The sequence below is a fragment of the Hyperolius riggenbachi genome, chromosome 2 (assembly GCF_040937935.1).
Source record: "Hyperolius riggenbachi isolate aHypRig1 chromosome 2, aHypRig1.pri, whole genome shotgun sequence".
In the NCBI taxonomy this organism is placed as follows: Eukaryota; Metazoa; Chordata; class Amphibia; order Anura; family Hyperoliidae; genus Hyperolius; species Hyperolius riggenbachi.
The window spans coordinates 436018723-436041563 of NC_090647.1; positions in this window are offsets into that span (position 1 = coordinate 436018723).

Below are 22841 nucleotides of genomic sequence, written 5' to 3' on the forward strand. Positions count from 1 at the left end.
TGCGCTAGAAAAGCGCACCCATTCACTTGCATTGATGTGCGCTTACAGCTTAACGCACAGAAATGCATCCAACACTACGTTTTTGTAATGCAGATCAGCGCAGCACATACTGTAGATGTGAACCAGGCATGTTAATTACATGGGAAAACCAATACCTTGCAAAACTCACAGTGCATTGCACTCTGAAAAGCGCACAAAAACGTACCTAGTGTGAACGAGGCCTTAAGTGGAATTCCAAAATTACTGTCCATAATCCATGTGGAATTCCTGAATGGGGCAATAAGACAAATAAGCAAATTGACCTTTATTCAATTAACTTGTGACAAAAAATAAAATCTTCTATGAACTCACCATACTCCTAACGGAATACCTTTGGGTGTCTTCTTTCTAAAATGGGGTCACTTGTCGGGTTCCTATACTGCCCTGGCATTTTAGGGGCCCTAAACCGTGAGGAGTAGTCTTGAAACCAAATGTCGCAAAATGACCTGTGATTGATGGGTGATTAGGGGGGTGATTGGGTGCAAACAGTGGTCTGGGGGGTGGACAGGGGGGATCTGAGGGGTGCTGTGGGCGATCAGAGGGAAGGGGGGGGGGATCAGTGTGCTTGGGTGCAGACTAGGGTGGCTGCAGACTGCCCTGGTGGTCCCTCAAACACTGGGACCACCAGGGCAGGAGGCAGCCTGTATAATAGGCTTTGTATACATCACAAAGCCTATTATACACTTTGTCAGCGGCGATCGGGCATTTAGTAACCCACCGGCGCTTCCAAACGGCCGGCGGGTTACAGCGGGAGGGGGCGGAGCCTGTCGCCGGCGGCTGATCGCGTCACGAATGACGCAATAGCCGCATAACCACACCCGCCACCACCACCGCCAATGGGCGTATTGCGGTCGTTTGGGCCCAGCCCTTGCCGCCGCCCATCGGCTGCGGACGGTCGGCAAGTGGTTAAACCACCAAAACAAGCAGAGAATCCTGTCTTGTTAGTTTGTTTATCATTGAGTCAAATAACTTTCTAATATTGTTTGTAAGTATTTGTCACTTTTACTAGAGTGAGTAGTCTCAATATTCTTGTTGATAATTGAAATTCCCCTAAGACCATGATCCCATGATTTCTTCCAGATTTGTAATTGTACTTCCTCCATTTTTGTAGGGAGGTTCATAACACACCCTAATAAGCAACTGAATTACAATAAGCAAAAGTCTTACCTCTGGCATGAACACCCATACAGACATCACACCATCTTAGTCCTCAGTCATGTCTTCATTCATAACCCAATATAAAAAGGGTTTTAACAAACATACAGACCCCTCCTCATTTTTTAATTGATCTCTGTTTTCAAAACACACTGTAATCACCCTAAATATACTACCATCCATCCATGTCTGTTACTCCTACACTGTCATAGACTTTTTCTCTCATCGGCAACTTTCATTTGAAAGACTTCCAGCATTGGTTTGCATGCATTTTATGCAATTACCACCACACTTTACTTTTTTTTCTAGAACTTGCTGGAGCAGTAAAAAATCTAGACACTTGCTCATGTTAGTCACCTCCATACTCTTTGCACTCCCCTGACCTTCCTATCTCCAGCTCTTATAAAACCAGGATCCCATTGAAATTTCTTCCAACCTTCTAACCATCTTCTCCAGCAGCACAGTTGCTCCCTCCCCATTTAGGCTCACGCCTTCCCTACCGTAGTGCCTGTAGCCAACTGAAAAATCTACCCAGTCCTCTAAGAATCCAAACTCTTTGGGCTCGTTCACACTAGAGGTGCTTTCCGTTTGCTTTCCAATCTGAAAAGTGCTGCATGGACCTTTTTTGGGGTGATTTTGAGATAATGGGAGGTATAGGAAAAGCACAGAGCGCTAGAAAAGTGCTTTTGCCAGCGATTTTGTGGTGTTTTTTTTCCTGTCGATTTAAATGTGAAGTGTTTCCAGGATTTATAGGTAAATATAGGTTTTTCCCTTTAAAAATAAGGCCTAGGACACTTAGAAATCGCAAAAAGCTCAAAAAATTACTTACAAAATCACTTACCAAAAACGCCCATGCACAGAAATCTCCGGGAATCGCAAAAAAAAAATGAAAGGTGGATGCTACCGCGATCGGAATGCAATGTGAACAAGGCCTTCCTTCCTACATCAACTTCTTGGCTACTTGTTTAACTCCCTAAGATACCCTGTCTGCAGTGCCAATCTGATAATAGAGTTTCCTACCACCAGCACCTGCCTAACCGTAGCTGCACTCCTATCCTCAATCTCATTTCAGCAGTGATTGTAGCATTCAGTCCTCAGAATCAGCATCCTGCAAACATACATCAGCATCCTGCAAATATTCATCCAGCATCATGCAAACATGCATATTAATTAGGGTGTGCTAATTCAGGACAAGCTACATTTACACTTCTCCCCCTTCCTTTTGTTTCTGTGACACATCTACCAACCTTGCTTTTCTGTCCCCACTGCACTCCTCCCTTCTTTTTCACTGCTTCTTTTTCACAAAATTATCAAGATAACTTTTCACCTACAAAGTGCAGCTGACAAATGTTTACTTCATATCCCTTTATTTTGAGCATTAAACAAACATCCCACAGGTACTGAATAAATAAAAAATAATGTTGGTTAAAAAAAAGACTTACATATAACTAGCAATTACAAAAATATATTTACAGAGCACTATTATTTGTATTTTATCATGTGATGAAACATTTTTATGTGTTTCACCATGCCTAAACCTTAAAGCAGACCTGATCTCTTGCACAACACACAATGAAAAGTTTTTGTTCCACATATAAGTGCTGTAGAAATCCATTGCTGTGTGCCCTATGTATTTGTTCAGCTACATTAAAGTGTAATTAGCTTATCAGCAGCTGTGACCCACAGCACCTCTAAGGCTCTGCCTCTACATAAAAGACTGAGGCTTAACCCTTTCTGTGCTCCCTGCACAGTTAATCCTATTAAAGCATTTTTGGGGGGATTTTCATATATGGTAATGAAGGCCTCCAAAGATTATAATGCTGGGGTTAATCCTTTAGAGCAGAGAGAAAGTTCGGAGATGAGATCCACTTTAACATTAGTGTGATGGATCTATAGTGGCAGCTGATGGGAGAAGGTTGAAGTAGCAACTCCATTTTTCTATTTCTAGTTGCCCCACACAACAAATCTGTCAGTGTCACATACAGTATAAACTTTAAAAATGCAGCAAAGTTATCATCTTCATTAACAATATTATTGGATAAGTTTTTGGATAGATTGTTTATTACATGCCAACACAATTTACTAAAAAGCAATTACTAAGTTTGGTTCGTTCATATTTTGTGCACTGCAAAAAAAATCTTAATTATGTGTGTTAATGAAGCTTGTTATCAGTTGATAATTTTGGTTTAATTAATTTTGAATGTATTCAAGAAAATGACAATAATGTTGAGCTGCCACTAGTGTTGGGCGAACAGTGTTCGCCACTGTTCGGGTTCTGCAGAACATCACCCTGTTCGGGTGATGTTCGAGTTCGGCCGAAAACCTGACGGTGCTCGGCCAAACCGTTCGGCCATATGGCCGAACTAAGAGCGCATGGCCGAACGTTCCCCGAACGTTCGGCTAGCGCTGTGATTGGCCGAACGGGTCACGTGGTTCGGACCCGAACGCGCTCTGATCGGCCGAACTGTCACGTGGTTCGGGTAAATAAATACCCGAACCACGTCATATCTCCGCCATTTGTCTGTGGGTTTAGCTTTGGGTAGGCAGGCAGGGTAGTTCGCGCTCCAGCCACGCTAGCCAGGGACCCCCCCAGTCATTGTGTGTCACTGCTGGGAACAGTAGTACACCGCTCGTTCAGCCACACTATATAGCATTCTGTGTACTGTTCTGTGTCTGCTGGGAACAGTGGTACACCGCTCGTTCAGCCACACTATATAGCATTCTGTGTACTGTTCTGTGTCTGCTGGGAACAGTAGTACACCGCTCGTTTAGCCACACTATATAGCATTCTGTGTACTGTTCTGTGTCTGCTGGGAACAGTAGTACACCGCTCGTTCAGCCACACTATATAGCATTCTGTGTACTGTTCTGTGTCTGCTGGGAACAGTAGTACACCGCTCGTTCAGCCACACTATATAGCATTCTGTGTACTGTTCTGTGTCTGCTGGGAACAGTGGTACACCGCTCGTTCAGCCACACTATATAGCATTCTGTGTACTGTTCTGTGTCTGCTGGGAACAGTAGTACACCGCTCGTTCAGCCACACTATATAGCATTCTGTGTACTGTTCTGTGTCTGCTGGGAACAGTAGTACACCGCTCGTTCAGCCACACTATATAGCATTCTGTGTACTGTTCTGTGTCTGCTGGGAACAGTAGTACACCGCTCGTTCAGCCACACTATATAGCATTCTGTGTACTGTTCTGTGTCTGCTGGGAACAGTGGTACACCGCTCGTTCAGCCACACTATATAGCATTCTGTGTACTGTTCTGTGTCTGCTGGGAACAGTGGTACACCGCTCGTTCAGCCACACTATATAGCATCCTGTGTACTGTTCTGTGTCTGCTGGGAACAGTAGTACACCGCTCGTTCAGCCACACTATATAGCATTCTGTGTACTGTTCTGTGTCTGCTGGGAACAGTAGTACACCGCTCGTTCAGCCACACTATATAGCATTCTGTGTACTGTTCTGTGTCTGCTGGGAACAGTAGTACACCGCTCGTTCAGCCACACTATATAGCATTCTGTGTACTGTTCTGTGTCTGCTGGGAACAGTAGTACACCGCTCGTTCAGCCACACTATATAGCATTCTGTGTACTGTTCTGTGTCTGCTGGGAACAGTAGTACACCGCTCGTTCAGCCACACTATATAGCATTCTGTGTACTGTTCTGTGTCTGCTGGGAACAGTAGTACACCGCTCGTTCAGCCACACTATATAGCATTCTGTGTACTGTTCTGTGTCTGCTGGGAACAGTAGTACACCGCTCGTTCAGCCACACTATATAGCATTCTGTGTACTGTTCTGTGTTTGCTGGGAACAGTGGTACACCGCTCGTTCAGCCACACTATATAGCATTCTGTGTACTGTTCTGTGTCTGCTGGGAACAGTGGTACACCGCTCGTTCAGCCACACTATATAGCATTCTGTGTACTGTTCTGTGTCTGCTGGGAACAGTAGTACACCGCTCGTTCAGCCACACTATATAGCATTCTGTGTACTGTTCTGTGTCTGCTGGGAACAGTAGTACACCGCTCGTTCAGCCACACTATATAGCATTCTGTGTACTGTTCTGTGTCTGCTGGGAACAGTGGTACACCGCTCGTTCAGCCACACTATATAGCATTCTGTGTACTGTTCTGTGTCTGCTGGGAACAGTGGTACACCGCTCGTTCAGCCACACTATATAGCATTCTGTGTACTGTTCTGTGTCTGCTGGGAACAGTAGTACACCGCTCGTTCAGCCACACTATATAGCTTTCTGTGTACTGTTCTGTGTCTGCTGGGAACAGTAGTACACCGCTCGTTCAGCCACACTATATAGCATTCTGTGTACTGTTCTGTGTCTGCTGGGAACAGTAGTACACCGCTCGTTCAGCCACACTATATAGCATTCTGTGTACTGTTCTGTGTCTGCTGGGAACAGTAGTACACCGCTCGTTCAGCCACACTATATAGCATTCTGTGTACTGTTCTGTGTCTGCTGGGAACAGTAGTACACCGCTCGTTCAGCCACACTATATAGCATTCTGTGTACTGTTCTGTGTCTGCTGGGAACAGTAGTACACCGCTCGTTCAGCCACACTATATAGCATTCTGTGTACTGTTCTGTGTCTGCTGGGAACAGTGGTACACCGCTCGTTCAGCCACACTATATAGCATTCTGTGTACTGTTCTGTGTCTGCTGGGAATAGTGGTACACCGCTCGTTCAGCCACACTATATAGCATTCTGTGTACTGTTCTGTGTCTGCTGGGAATAGTGGTACACCGCTCGTTCAGCCACACTATATAGCATTCTGTGTACTGTTCTGTGTCTGCTGGGAACAGTAGTACACCGCTCGTTCAGCCACACTATATAGCATTCTGTGTACTGTTCTGTGTCTGCTGGGAACAGTAGTACACCGCTCGTTCAGCCACACTATATAGCATTCTGTGTACTGTTCTGTGTCTGCTGGGAATAGTGGTACACCGCTCGTTCAGCCACACTATATAGCATTCTGTGTACTGTTCTGTGTCTGCTGGGAATAGTGGTACACCGCTCGTTCAGCCACACTATATAGCATTCTGTGTACTGTTCTGTGTCTGCTGGGAACAGTGGTACACCGCTCGTTCAGCCACACTATATAGCATTCTGTGTACTGTTCTGTGTCTGCTGGGAACAGTAGTACACCGCTCGTTCAGCCACACTATATAGCATTCTGTGTACTGTTCTGTGTCTGCTGGGAATAGTGGTACACCGCTCGTTCAGCCACACTATATAGCATTCTGTGTACTGTTCTGTGTCTGCTGGGAATAGTGGTACACCGCTCGCTCAGCCACACTATATAGCATTCTGTGTACTGTTCTGTGTCTGCTGGGAACAGTGGTACACCGCTCGTTCAGCCACACTATATAGCATTCTGTGTACTGTTCTGTGTCTGCTGGGAACAGTAGTACACCGCTCGTTCAGCCACACTATATAGCATTCTGTGTACTGTTCTGTGTCTGCTGGGAACAGTAGTACACCGCTCGTTCAGCCACACTATATAGCATTCTGTGTACTGTTCTGTGTCTGCTGGGAATAGTGGTACACCGCTCGTTCAGCCACACTATATAGCATTCTGTGTACTGTTCTGTGTCTGCTGGGAATAGTGGTACACCGCTCGTTCGCCACTGTATAGCATTGTGCTCTGTGTCGCTGCTGGGAATAGTGGTACACCGCTCACCCGTCACTGTATAGCATTGTGCTCTGTGTCACTGCTGGGAATAGTGGTACACCGCTCACCCGTCACTGTATAGCATTGTGCTCTGTGTCGCTGCTGGGAATAGTGGTACACCGCTCACCCGTCACTGTATAGCATTGTGCTCTGTGTCGCTGCTGGGAATAGTGGTACTGTATAGCATTTCTGTACTGCCACTGTACTGCTGCCAGTCAGCGTGTACTGTAAGGATAAGTGAAATGAGGAAGAAATCCGGTGAAAGAGGGAGGGGCAAGGGAAGAGGTGTTTCCCCTGACGGTTCACGTACAGGCCACAGGGGAGCACCCAAGAAAACCCACTCAATACCGCCCATGTTGTCCAGGACAACAACCCTCACAAATCCAAAAGAACAGGACCAGATAATTACTTGGATGACCTCTCAAGCGTCCAGCAGTGGGTTAAGCAGCACCAGCACATCACGCACGAGGTCCGAGTCCTCAGCCAGTTACAAGGAGCCAGTGGGCACAAAGCTGACACAACCGGCAGCGACACCACGCACACAACTGCCAGATAACCAGTCCGATGAATTACCTCAGGACACAATGGGGTATTCGCAGGAGCTATTCCCAGCCCAACAAACTTCCACCTTTCAAAGGTCAATGGAGGAACAGCCAGAAATGTTGTGCCTGGATTCACAACCGTTAACTGTGGGAAATGCACCGCGCACTGAAATACAAGGCGAGTCCGAAGAGGACTCGGAAACCCAAATCCCAGAGCAATTTGGGCAGGAGGGGTTGCAATTGCAGGAGGTCGGCCGACAAGATCTGGAAGACGACGTTGGAGTGTGCTGCGCAGAGGTTGTTGTGGGGAGCTCTACTCCACGGCGGTGGCCCACAATGACATATGACGAGTTTGAGGAAATGGAAGAGGAGGGTATGGACAATGTGGACAGAGACCCAGATTTTGTTTGTGAACGAGAACATCGCCGTCGTAGCAGCAGCACAGATGAGTCTGTTGAAGAACACACTGCTGCACGAGTTCGCCTTGTGCCACAAGGTAGGCGGCGCGCAATTTCAGGCACCACAAGCGTGGAAGTTCAAGTGAGAGGCAAAAGAGGAGCAAACAGAAATCGCCAGCAAGGAGGCAGGTGCTCCAAAGTCTGGGCTTTCTTTGAAGACTGCACTGAGGATGTTACCATGGCGATTTGCAAGGTGTGCAAGACCCGCCTGAGCAGGGGGAAAAATATTAACAACCTCTCCACCACCAGCATGAGCCGTCACATGCTATCCAAACATCCCACTCTTTGGGCAAACGCGTCAGGACAGGGTACCAGAAACAACACTGCCTCCCTTGGGTTCACCAGACCCGCCTCAGCAGCAGCAGTAGCCCAGCCATTGCGTGGTTCACAACATTCACAAACATCAGACGACGCTGACACTGTCACTTTCCGGAGTAGTGCTCTTGAGGTCTCCCAGTGTTCATCAAACACAACAACCAACAGCCCTTCCGTGTGCAGCGCTACGGTTCAGTTGTCTGTGTCGGAGATGTTTGAGCGCAAGAGGAAATTGCCAGCAAATGACCCCCGGGCCGTGGCAGTAACAGCCAGCATAGCCAAGCTTCTGGCCTGCGAAATGCTGCCATATCGATTGGTGGAGACAAACAGCTTCAAGGGCATGATGTCAGTGGCCATCCCACGTTACGTGGTTCCCAGCCGCTACCACTTTGCACGCTCTGCAGTGCCTGAGTTGCATGAGCACGTGGTCAGCAAAATAACCCGAAGCTTGAAGAATGCCGTTGCCTGCAAGGTTCACCTCACCACTGACACCTGGACGAGTGCGTTCGGCCAGGGTCGATACATCTCCCTTACCGCGCACTGGGTGAACCTTGTGGAGCCTGGCAGCGATTCCTCACCTGCTACGGCACGGGTGTTGCCCACGCCACAAACAGCTGCACCGCCGTCCCTCCCACTGGATAACAGCAGCACCTACCTCTCTGACTCCTTCTCCTCCAACGCATCTCAAAGCTGTACCTCATCCGGAAACGCTAACCCAGCAGCAGTAGGATCGTGGAAGCAGTGCAGCACAGCTGTTGGCATGCGTCAGCAAGCGTTGCTGAAGCTAATCTGCCTTGGGGATAAGCAGCACACAGGGGAGGAAATTTGGAGGGGAATAAAGGAACAGACGGATTTGTGGCTGGCACCGCTGGACCTGAAACCGGGCATGGTTGTGTGTGATAATGGGAGTAATCTCATTCGCGCTTTAAGGTTGGCTAAGCTGACACACATCCCTTGCCTGGCGCACGTGATGAACCTAGTAGTTCAGCGGTTCCTGAGGACATACCCAGGCGTGCCCGATCTGCTGTTGAAGGTGCGTCGAGTGTCCAAACATTGTAGAAATTCCAGTACTGCTTCGGGGGCACTCGCCAAGATGCAGGAGCGCTTCAATCTCCCCCACCATCGCTTGCTGTGTGATGTCCCTACGCGCTGGAATTCTACGCTGCACATGCTAGCCCGCTTTTGCGAGCAGAAGAGTGCAGTGGTCCAGTACATGACGGCGCAGTACCGAGGCGCATCCGGCCAGCTGCCAAGCTTCTGTGGATCCGATTGGGCCAACATGTTGGACCTCTGCCAAGTCCTCCAAAATTTTGAGCAATCCACGTTGCTTGTGAGCAGTGACAACTCTTCAGTCAGCATTACCATACCACTGCTGTGTTTACTGAAGAGGTCGATGTTAAAAATCAAGGAAACAGCTGTCATGATGCAACTGGGGGAATCTGAAGGAGAAAACGATCAGCGTGATGGTACCAACATCAGGCCATCCGCCTCAGGGAACGCTGGCCCCAGCAGCTATGACGAAGAAGAGGAGGAGGAACAGCTGGAGTTGGAGCAGGAATTTCATGCCACCACTGACGAGGGCCAGAGCGGTGCACGTTGGACTTCCACAATTCAACGCGAATGGTCAGCAGAAGCAGACCAGGAGGAAGGTGACGACTATGATGCATCACAACAACTATCACAACGCTCACAAGAGGATGATGAGGATTCTGGTAGGACTCTGGCACACATGGCTCAATTCATGCTAGACTGCATTGAACGTGACCCACGCATTGTGCGCATTCTGGACAACACCAATTACTGGGTTTATACCCTTCTGGATCCACGGTACAAACACAATGTTCCAAAACTGCTTGAAGAAAGAGTCAGACAGGTCAAAATGGAAGAATACCAGCAGGCCCTTGTGGAGACTTTAGAGAGGAGATTGACATCCTCCCCCTCCTCTAGCCAGTTGTACGCAGACAGACTGACTTCCGCAAACCCAGGACGACCAGGAGGGCAGCAAACAACGCAAGCCGCAGCTAGTACCCAAAAGGGAATGGTATCGGCAGTGTCCTTGGAGTGGGAAAATTTTCTGACACCCATGCAGCCGCAGCCCACTGAACAGCAAGCGTGCAGATCCACCTCCAACACCGATCGCCTGGAGAAGATGGTCAAGGACTACATGTCAGATGGCGTAGCTGTGTCGAACCATCCATCTGCACCCTTCAACTATTGGGTATCGAAGCTAGACACCTGGCACGAACTGGCAATGTACGCAATAGAGGTGCTGGCTTGCCCGGCAGCCAGCGTTATGTCGGAACGCTGTTTCAGTGCTGCCGGAGGCATCGTCACAGATCGGCGTATCCGCCTCTCTACAGAAAATGCAGACCGTCTGACTCAAATTAAAATGAATCAATCCTGGATTGGAAATGACTACGCAACACTCCAGGACCCCAACCAAGTAACATGACCAATGAACATCTGGGATGGTGTTGCGTTTCCGGGCCCTGTTTATTGAACCTCTCATCTGTATTACATTTATGACTGCATGGCGGCAAAAAGCATTGCTGCTATATCCGCACGCTTTTTGTCCACATGCAAGGCCTGGGTTGTTGTGTCTCACAAAGCGTGGCCTTCTCCTCCTGCGCCTGCTCCTGTTCCATCACGTCTGCTGCTGCTGGGTTAGCGTTGCCGCGTGGTCCCTGTTTATTGAACCACTTATCTTTATTACATTTATGACTGCATGGCGGTACAAAGCATGCTATCCGCACGCTTCTTGCCCTCATGCAAGGCCTGGGTTGTTGTGTCTCACAAAGCGTGGCCTTCTCCTCCTGCGCCTGCTCCTGTTCCATCACGTCTGCTGCTGCTGGGTTAGCGTTGCCGCGTGGTCCCTGTTTATTGAACCACTTATCTTTATTACATTTATGACTGCATGGCGGTACAAAGCATGCTATCCGCACGCTTCTTGCCCTCATGCAAGGCCGGGGTTGTTGTGTCTCACAAAGCGTGGCCTTCTTCTCCTCCTGCGCCACCCTCCTCCTGTTCCATCACGTGTGCTGCTGCTGGGTTAGCGTTACCGGTCCCTTTTCCTGGAACCTCTTATATGTATTACATTTATGACTGCATGCCGACAAAAAACATGTTACCTGTGCAAAGAAAACAGACATTTCCCGCATTTAAAAGACAGTTTTCCCTTTGAAACTTTAAAATCGATTTTCTCAAAAACTATAAGCTCTTTTTGCTAATTTTTTTTTCCTCTTGTACCCACTCCCAAGGTGCACATACCCTGTAAATTTGGGGTATGTAGCATGTAAGGAGGCTTTACAAACCACAAAAGTTCGGGTCCCCATTGACTTCCATTATGTTCGGAGTTCGGGTCGAACACCCGAACATCGCGGCCATGTTCGGCCTGTTCGGCCCGAACCCGAACATCTAGATGTTCGCCCAACACTAGCTGCCACACATTCTGCATCTCAAGGTGCACATAAATTTGTCTGTATCGTATTAGACCTTCACACATTTATTGCTTATCTCTGTAAAAGCGCAACTGAATTCTATTAGGATGAAAATTGTTGTATATTCAATCTTGTTACTGAACAAAATGGAAACTTGAAGGATAATAACAGCATCTAAACAGAACATCAATACATAAAACATTAAGTTTAAACAGGACATACAGCATGAGTTAATCTCCACATTGGAGTGACTCAATGATACTGTGCTTAGAGAGGTATGAATGCCACTAGCCATCAGATGGACTGACAATTTGTTTCAAACATTTTATTTTATTATGAGCATAACATAAAGGTGAATAGAGATGTGGTAGCTTTTTAACCAAACTGAGATTTTTAACACATAGCATATGGAGATATCTGCTGAAGAAGATCCTAAAAGGAGGGGGGTACGCCCACTTAAACTTGACCACTACAAGTTTTGTTCCCCTTATGGACCAGAGCAATTTTCACCTTTCACTGCTCCTCCCATTCATTCTCCAATAACTTTATCACTACTTATCACACCAATATGATCTATATCTTGTTTTTTTGGGCACCAATTAGGCTTTCTTTGGGTACTTTTTGCTAAGAATTATTTTATTCAATATACATTTTAATGGAAATAATAAGAAAAATATAGTAAATGTGTGTTACTTTTAAGGTTTCAGCCATTGTAGTTTTTAAATAAAATGTGCTACTGTGGATAAAACCCACACCTTTTATTTGCCCATTTGTCTCAGTTATTACTTTTAAATTATGACCCTAGTACAATGTATGGAAACAATATTTTATTTGGAAATAATGGTGTGTTTTCTTCAGTTTTGTGTTTGTTTATGCTATTACACTAATTGCAAGCAATTATTTGCAAAAGTGACAGTAATATCCCTAATGGCAAACATATTAAAAACGTTGCGTCCCAAAGGTTACTATCTATGTATTTTTTTACAAGTGTTTTATTTTGGTAACTATGGCATGGACGTAAGGGGCTAATTAATGGGGGATTTATTTATGTTTATTTCATTTAAGGTACATAGGTGTATTTTTACTATTTGGCTACTAGATGTCCCCTCACTTTATTTCTGTGTACTGTGTATGTCTATTCACTTTCACTTTGTTAATGACCACCAGCATTTCACTGATATTGGTTATCATTGATTACAGGCACCGGCTTTGGGAACACCTGTTCCTATTCACAATCAGTGTAGCAACATGCACATGGTGGGCAATCATGGAGGAGTACGTATATCTACCCCCTTAGACTGCGACAAAGTCTCAATGGGTGTAGATATATTGTACTTGGACCAGCAAAAGTAATCTCAACAGATGATATCATATAATGTTTAAAATCACTGAAAGACACAAAGCCTCACTCAGTGTTTCCAAATGGTAATCTGCAGCAGTGTCCTGGATTCATTACCCTTAATTTTCCTGCACTTTTTCCTGTTTTCATGTAACCATAAAAACGGGCATGTTTAAGGACTTAGGCGAAGCTACCACCCCCTCCCCTTCTCCGTACAACTTTTCTCTTCATATTTTACGTGTTTTTAACATACTTTTATTCATCTTGGGTGCCTCTTACCCCTGTACCCCATTAAGGCAGCCTCAGCCCTTCATGGCTTGAATTCCACAACTTTTGGAAATTGATATAACTGCATCATGCAATTACTTTACATTTGTCAGCTGCACATTCATGATATGTATCTCTTGTTCTTAACATCTTAAATCCTCCACTGACCTGAACTGCCAACACAGATTCTTTCTTTCTTTCGTTCTTTCTTTCTTTTTTTTCTTTTTTTCTTTCTTTCTTTCTTCCCTACTTATGTCCTTCCTTCCTTCCTTCCTTCCTTTCTTTTTCTTCATTTTTTTTTGTTTGTTTTTTTGCATGAACTCTAGTGACTGTTTTGCATGAGGATCCCCAAAGAACAACAATCAAATATTTTTTACTTATTCTGATATTTAGTGTGATGTTCCTGATATGCATCTGCCAAGCTTTTATACTCTGGACTACTGCCTGTGACTAGCTGTTCAAAGACAGAATTTTACATTTTTATAGGGCTTACTGACATGCTGCCATGTTTTCTTAAATGCATGTATCTCCTCTGCACAGATACGTTTTCTACAGCTAGTGAATAGAAATGCATAACGCACATTTCCATGTTTTGTGTCCAAAGTGATCAATACAAATAAATGATTACTATTACAATAGTTATCTTACTAAAACTTTATTTCATTTTCGCTTACAATAAAACAAACTAGCAATACATTTTTCTATATAAGATTAATATATAATCCTGAATATTTACTGCTATTTCTTGTTTACTGCTTCAGAGTCTGTCAAGTAACTCCCTGTGGTTAAGTATGTTGTGTTATAGATAAAGATTTTGTTTTCTTTTTAAATTAACTCTTTATGTTTTTACATTTCATACAATATAGAGCAGGTTTCTACCTTGCGACTGAATTTGTACAGCTTTCATAGTTACTCTGCAGATAAATGTATTTTAAGACCAGGGGATTGAAAGCAAGTTACATTTTACATGATGATTAGAATACTGCTGCCATCAAGAGCTTCTTTCTTTTATAGCAACAATAAAAGAAATCCTTGAGGAAATATTAGTGAATAAAGGTTGTTAGAGGATGGTATTGCTCACTGGAATGTACTGTATATATTACATTTGTGTGCCTCTGCTCGTGAGATGGAACAAGCAATAGACCTTCTGATGACTCTCATTGTTTTGTGTTTTTCTATTGCATTAACAATATGATTTTTTTAAGAGATATTTATAGTATTTCATATTATCATGTATTTATCAGCTAATCTTGAGGTCTCTAAAAATCAATTAGAAAATAGCTGATGGCTAACTGGATGGAATACAAAAATGCCGCCGGGAAATTTGAGTGCATGATGAAGCCAAAAAAGTCTCACTCTGCTCCTGCAAAAGTCCTGGCAGTGTTAATTACTATTCCTTCTCCAAGCCACCATGGACTTAGGGAAAATACATAATTTGGCTGCCAGCTACTGCTGGTGGCAATATTACACTATTTTTGACTGTGCCCAGAATACTGTCTGAGTGCCACTATAGCCGTAATTCACATTGCAGCCTATGGCGGCACAAATCACCAGGGCCATTTTGCGTGGTAACAAACTGGATGGGCCTTGGCTTAGTTATTCTAAACTATTGAGGATATGCTAGTTAGACCCCTTCCTGCCATGAGGTACTTTAAATCTAAGCTGCTAGGAAAAGTTAATTTCTAAAAACAAGCTTTCTTTTTGCTCACCAAGATTGACTAATTGCACCATGATGAAAAAATAAATGATTAGAGACCACATTGATTAGCCTATTACTACTCTCTGGGTCATGGGAGTTGTGGGTGTTCCCCAGACCAGGTAGGCTGTTTCCACAGGAGCAATCAGGTATAAGCAATGTGCCATGAGTAGGTACCCTGGGCTGCACCAAAATGGTTTTACCTATATGTGCAAATATATCAAACTAATCTTGTTTTAACTGACATCTAGAGACAAACCAGCAAGGGGTGACTAAGAGCTTTTTCCCCGGTGTTTAGGATGGCTGCATTTCAACCTGTAGACATAGAAGGGGTTTCATATGAAATAGTGAAACAGATACCATTTCAGATACGTGTACATTTAGTAGCTTTAATATTTTTGTACCACTACAAATAACTTTGAATTGCAGTAACAGAAAGCATTGTAGGATAAGTCCTGACCAAAGACAGTGTATAGTGATTGGTAAGAGAATTTTATCATAGAGATGTGCCAGATCTTTGACTGATCCACCTCCGCTGATTGAAGAGATTTTTTTTTAATGAAACCAAGGTAAACTGTAAACTGGGTAAACAAGGTAAAGTACAAGGTACAATGAGTTGCAACTGCTGAGTAATTCATAATACTTATCTGAGATCAGCGACACATGAAAGCTGCTTACTTTGCTAATCTCACTAATGCCTTAAAAACAATCTTAATACTAAGGATGATCAGGTAAAAGTGAAATTAAGTTTCACCTGAGGCAACACTGAAACTGAGCATTAGTTGACATGCACTGCTTCAGTGGGGTTTAAGGCACATTGGTCACTACCTCTGGCCCTAGTGCTCCATGCGCCTCTTCATCTTGCCAATACTTTCTGCTTCACTGCTAGATGGAGGAAGTATTGGGAGTGTAAAGAGAAAGTATCAGGAGGATGTAAAGGGGCATAGAGCACCACACCAGAGGTGGTGGCCAAGGTGAGTTAAAGACCACTGTCATAGCCCACATCAAATAACACATTCAGTTTCAGTGTCACCTCAGGCAAAACTTAATTAGCTTTTGCCCATTCATCCTTATTCCATACTAACAAAAGAAAAATTGGAAAACTGAGCAAAACGTATGAAAATTGCTATCCTTACATAATACTGATAAAGGTTTGGAATAATATTCTGTCAATGTCTTCATCTGCTTTAAATACCCAAAATATATGTCTGAACCCAGTGGTGAGTTCAGTCTCACTATATCATTTTCACATACATTCCTGTTCTTTGTGGTTCCTTGGAGTCAATTACCATTCCTAATATCACTGTGAATTTGGAAACCCAAGTGGAGAATGTAGTGCTGAAACTGTTTGTTAGCCTTATTCCTGACATCCCCCAAGAGTAAGTAGTTGGAGAGTTGAGCACAGTCTAATGTCACTAACACCATCAGCCCTACCGTAGAATGTCTCATCTATGGGCACTGCATCATAAAGGACATTATTTCTGTGGTCAGTGGTGTTTTCTGGCAATTGATGCACAGATTCTAAATTCACTAAACCTTCAACATTTCTTCCTATAGCCTTTTGTTATAACCCAGGGCAGAGTTAGAAAACTCCACCTCTTAAGAAAAATCAATGCCACTTTTAAATTATGTTTTTGCCTTTTTATAAAATTCCTTAAAAATTGCCATGGGCAATATTAATTTTATATTTACATTTCTCACAGCCATAATTGTGCCATTATAAAATAATTTACTTGTTGAAAAGATGAATTCTCTAACAACTTCATGAAATTATCTTTTTACAGCTGTTATTAATTATTAACATTTCTTATTACGATTATGATAATTTCTCTTTTTTGTGTAATAGAACATTAAAAATTTTCTTTTTACATGTTTAGAAACGTGTGGCATTTTGATGGGCTTTTTTTTTGTGTGTGTGTGTGTGAATTAATCATTGTTAATAGACTATTTGTTAAAGACTTTATTTTTGAATTTAAATCCCATAAATATTATGAATAAGGCAAAAAGTGAAATATTATTAACATGGCTTTGTTCCAATGTATGCACACTAGGCCTTGACACAGCAAACCTAATGAAGGAATGAAAGTTATATTGAATGCAGGGTGATGTATGACAGCAATTTATACAAAAAAAACTCTTTCGAAATACATTTTACCTAAATAAAAATGTGTTGTTAGGATTTTGAGTTAATTTGAAATAAATTCTCATGTATGCACAAAAAGTTGATGGAAGAAAAGATTTTAAACAAATTAAGATTGCAGAGACATTGGGCCTGATGCAATTGTCAGACTCGCCAGCGTTAAATGCTGGTGAGTCCGATAATCAGGCGACAATAAAGTCGCCTGATCCAATTGAATTTAGCCCTAGGCAGGGTGTTAAAAAAACTCGCTTGGGCGATATTATCTGCAAGCTACTTATCACCTTGAATAGCATCAGGCCCATTGTAGTGAGTGCAAGGAATTTAAAAAAAAAAGGGAAAAGATTTGTGCAGTAAATTTACAAGTAGAGGTTATTCAATTTCCAACAAAATTAGATAAGCAGATTAAAATGATTGAAATAAAATGCTGTCAGAACATAAAAGTGGGGGAGAAAAACAGACCAATTGCATATTATAAACATTTTGGGGAGTAATAGGACCTAATTAAAATAAATTATCAATAAACAATGGCAAAGACTAATAAAAGACAATAACAAAAAATCGCACATAAGAATATCTTACACATTTTGAATTTCAGAATTCACATCATACTAAAAGAAGGAAAAATAATATAATGGTATGTTCAAAAGAGGAGTTTGCTCTGTTTGTCCATACAGTATGTAAACAAGTGGTTTGACCCAGCACTCTCAATGGAGACAAGCGTGCTATAGCTGATCAGAACTTGTTGCTCATCAAGTTCAAAAATAGCAAAAAAAGAGATATCAGCAGCACCGCTACAGTGAAAAAGTTAGCTCTTTTATTAGTGCAGTAAAATCATATGGCAAAGATAGAGCTGGAGGCAACTACAGCCCGCTGTTTCGAAGCGACATGCTTCTTCTTCAAGTTGCAAGCTCATAATGACAAACAATGTTCTCATACCTTCTTAAATATGGCCACACATTCAAATGTCAGCTAATCCACAAATGAGACTTGAGAAGTGACCAATCAGAGCAGACCAAAAGAATAGAGGACCTGATGGGGAACTTCAGTACACAGGAAGTACAACCCACAAGTGACCTCACTGCAAGAAAACACTCCCATAAGAAAAACGGCTGCTAAACCACACCCAAAACGGACCTGATGGGGAACTGCCATGAACGCGTAAAAAAATCACCTGATGCGTAAAAATGTACGCATAAACCCCAAACGCGAAAACGCATGAAAACAGTATGCTAAAGGCATCCACAGTGAATGCCAACAAGAAAAGACGCGTAAAAAGCGTAAAAATATACGCAAAAAGTCTAGGAACGCGTGGAAGAATAACGCGTAAAAACCTCTGAATAAATGCTAACAAAGCATACGCGTAAAACGATGGGAGTGGCGTATAAACATACGCAAATAGTTAAAGTAAACTGTACATAACACTACATGTAAAAAAATTACAAAAGACAAAAAACAGTAAAATATACATATGCAAAAATGTACAAATATTGATATGCTCTGATTGGTCACCGCTCATGCATAAACATAAAGAACCTTAATCACATAAGATATAGAAAAGTACAGGAACAACCTTAAGAAAATGTTATCTCAGAATATAAATACTAGATACATCCCATAAATTATTCCAAAAATTGCCAAAAAAACCCCAAACCTATGATACTGGTCCTGATTGCCACCCAGATCCGAATCTTCTTAAATACAAAACGATAAATCGTACTCCCTATTTAAATCTCCTCGACCTACAGTTCCTAAATGTCTAATCCATCCTGCTTCACATTTCAGTAATGCTTTCAATCTATCCCCACCACGTAATGTCCTAGGTACACTATCTATGACCTGTATCCTAAGTTGTGACACTGAATGTCGAGACTCGACAAAATGGGACGACACTGCTTGTTCTCGATTCTGACCACGTATCGCACACTTGTGTGATGAAAGACGTACACGTAAAGATTGTGTCGTCATGTTAACATAAGCTAAGCCACAAGGGCATTTAATAAGATACACTACATATGTTGAATCGCAAGAATAGCGTCCACGGATCTTAAACTCTGTTCCCAAAGATGGGTGATTAAAACTATCACCTTTGACAATATGGCTACAAGCATGGCAACTTAAACATGGATAAGTGCCAAATCTGCTCGCCGAGTCAGTAACTACAGGTGTTGTCCCATACTTGTCTCGTCCCATTTTGTCTCTAATTGTGGGAGGTCTTTTAAAAGACAGAAGTGGGGGATATCTGAACTCATGAACTTGTGGGAAGGACTGGCGTAAGAGGCCCCAATGTTTCCGTACAATGGACCCCAGCTGAGCACTGCAGGCATTGTAAGTGGAAACAAAGGGGAGTCTAAGGCCCTACTGGCATCTAGGTCTACTATCCTGTTCTTTAAAGGTATGGTCAGGATAACCTCGTTGCTTGAATTTAGTAACAGTCTCCTGGAGTCGTTGGTAAAGCATAGCCTGGTCAGTAACTATCTTTGAAATTCTCGCAAATTGTCCTCGTGGGATGTGTTCTCTCACAGAATGAGGGTGGAAACTGAAGAATTCTAAGAGGGAATTACGGTCAGTAGATTTAACGTAAAGGTCTGTGATAAAATGGTTACCCTGACGGATCACCATAGTATCCAGAAATGGAACCCGCTCCAAATCCGAGTGGGCAGTCAATCTAATAGATGGACATTTACTACTCAACTCACATATGAACAGGTTGAGCTCAGAACGTGGCCCCCTCCACACGCAAAATACATCATCGATGTATCGCCACCAACACAAGACGTGTCGGCGGAAATACATACTTTGGTATACAAATGCCTCTTCGTAGAGGCCCATGAAAAGATTAGCGTAGGAGGGGGCCACGTTAGAGCCCATTGCCGTTCCTCTCAACTTTTTATAAAAATTCCCACCAAAGAAGAAATAGTTCTCCTCAAGAATAATGCGTAATAATTCAACCGCAAACTTCCTATGTGGAGTCTGTAAGTCAGAATGTGTTAATAAAAACCAATCGACAGCCTCTACACCCCCATCATGTGGGATGGAGGTGTAGAGGCTCTCAACATCCAACGTAACAAGAAGAACATCCTCATCCCCAACATCCAATGAACTCAATCTACTAAGAAACATCGAAGTATCCCTTAAATGTGAATCCAGCCCAATAACTAAAGGCTTGTATACCAAAGTATGTATTTCCGCCGGCACGTCTTGTGTTGGTGGCGATACATCGATGATGTATTTTGCGTGTGGAGGGGGCCACGTTCTGAGCTCAACCTGTTCATATGTGAGTTGAGTAGTAAATGTCCATCTATTAGATTGACTGCCCACTCGGATTTGGAGCGGGTTCCATTTCTGGATACTATGGTGATCCGTCAGGGTAACCATTTTATCACAGACCTTTACGTTAAATCTACTGACCGTAATTCCCTCTTAGAATTCTTCAGTTTCCACCCTCGTTCTGTGAGAGAACACATCCCACGAGGACAATTTGCGAGAATTTCAAAGATAGTTACTGACCAGGCTATGCGTGACCAACGACTCCAGGAGACTGTTACTAAATTCAAGCAACGAGGTTATCCTGACCATACCTTTAAAGAACGGGATAGTAGACCTAGACGCCAGCAGGGCCTTAGACTCCCCTTTGTTTCCACTTACAATGCCTGCAGTGCTCAGCTGGGGTCCATTGTACGGAAACATTGGGGCCTCTTACGCCAGTCCTTCCCACAAGTTCATGAGTTCAGATATTCCCTACTTCTGTCTTTTAAAAGACCTCCCACAATTAGAGACAAAATGGGACGAGACAAGTATGGGACAACACCTGTAGTTACTGACTCGGCGAGCAGATTTGGCACTTATCCATGTTTAAGTTGCCATGCTTGTAGCCATATTGTCAAAGGTGATAGTTTTAATCACCCATCTTTGGGAACTGAGTTTAAGATCCGTGGACGCTATTCTTGCGATTCAACATATGTAGTGTATCTTATTACGTCTTTCATCACACAAGTGTGCGATACGTGGTCAGAATCGAGAACAAGCAGTGTCGTCCCATTTTGTCGAGTCTCGACATTCAGTGTCACAACTTAGGATACAGGTCATAGATAGTGTACCTAGGACATTACGTGGTGGGGATAGATTGAAAGCATTACTGAAATGTGAAGCAGGATGGATTAGACGTTTAGGAACTGTAGGTCGAGGAGGTTTAAATAGGGAGTACGATTTATCGTTTTGTATTTAAGAAGATTCGGATCTGGGTGGCAATCAGGACCAGTAACATAGGTTTGGGTTTTTTTCGGCAATTTTTGGAATAATTTATGGGATGTATCTAGTATTTATATTCTAAGATAACATTTTCTTAAGGTTGTTCCTGTACTTTTCTATATCTTATGTGATTAAGGTTCTTTATGTTTATGCATGAGCGGTGACCAATCAGAGCATATCAATATTTGTACATTTTTGCATATGTATATTTTACTGTTTTTTGTCTTTTGTAATTTTTTTACATGTAGTGTTATGCACAGTTTACTTTAACTATTTGCGTATGTTTATACGCCACTCCCATCGTTTTACGCGTATGCTTTGTTAGCATTTATTCAGAGGTTTTTTACGCGTTATTCTTCCACGCGTTCCTAGACTTTTTGCGTATATTTTTACGCTTTTTACGCGTCTTTTCTTGTTGGCATTTACTGTGGATGCCTTTAGCATACTGTTTTCATGCGTTTTCGCGTTTGGGGTTTATGCGTACATTTTTACGCATCAGGTGATTTTTTACGCGTTCATGGCAGTTCCCCATCAGGTCCGTTTTGGGTGTGGTTTAGCAGCCGTTTTTCTTATGGGAGTGTTTTCTTGCAGTGAGGTCACTTGTGGGTTGTACTTCCTGTGTACTGAAGTTCCCCATCAGGTCCTCTATTCTTTTGGTCTGCTCTGATTGGTCACTTCTCAAGTCTCATTTGTGGATTGGCTGACATTTGAATGTGTGGCCATATTTAAGAAGGTATGAGAACATTGTTTGTCATTATGAGCTTGCAACTTGAAGAAGAAGCATGTTGCTTCGAAACGGCGGGCTATAGTTGCCTCCAGCTCTATCTTTGCCACATGATTTTACTGCACTAATAAAAGAGCTAACTTTTTCACTGTAGCGGTGCTGCTGATATCTCTTTTTTCCATACAGTATGTGTAATATATTAGTTAGGTGTAGGGGAGAGGGAGAAGATGAAGCCAGCACTGCATTTCAGGTAATTTATTCAGCAGATAAAAGCAAAAGCACTTACAGTCAGCAAGGTCGGATGTGGAGCGGAAAGGTGGGTCTATATCCCCCTGCGCTAAGACTCTGGCGCCCACCGTTTTGTTGTGGGGGGTTGTAGCGGCCCCCAGATTAGAAAAGAATCCTGGGAGATCCGCTCTCCCCTCCGCTATAACATCAATCTCTTCAGTCCCAAAGGCCGCCGTATCTGGACTTGCCTCTCCTGTCTGCATCTCAGGGGTGCTCGGAGTAGAGATATGGTATCAGTAAATGGTAGAAAAGATGAGGCTCCAGCACACTCGATAATAACAGCAGGGGACTGGACTCGACCCTCAGCATAGGACTGTAGCAAAGTAATTCCTTTTAAAAGCGTGCACAGGCTGTATAGTAACAAGTAGACAGGTGTAGGGGAGAGGGAGAAGATGAAGCCAGCACTGCAATTCAGGTAATTTATTCAGCAGATAAAAGCAAAAGCACTTACAGTCAGCAAGGTCGGATGTGGAGCGGAAAGGTGGGCGCCAGGT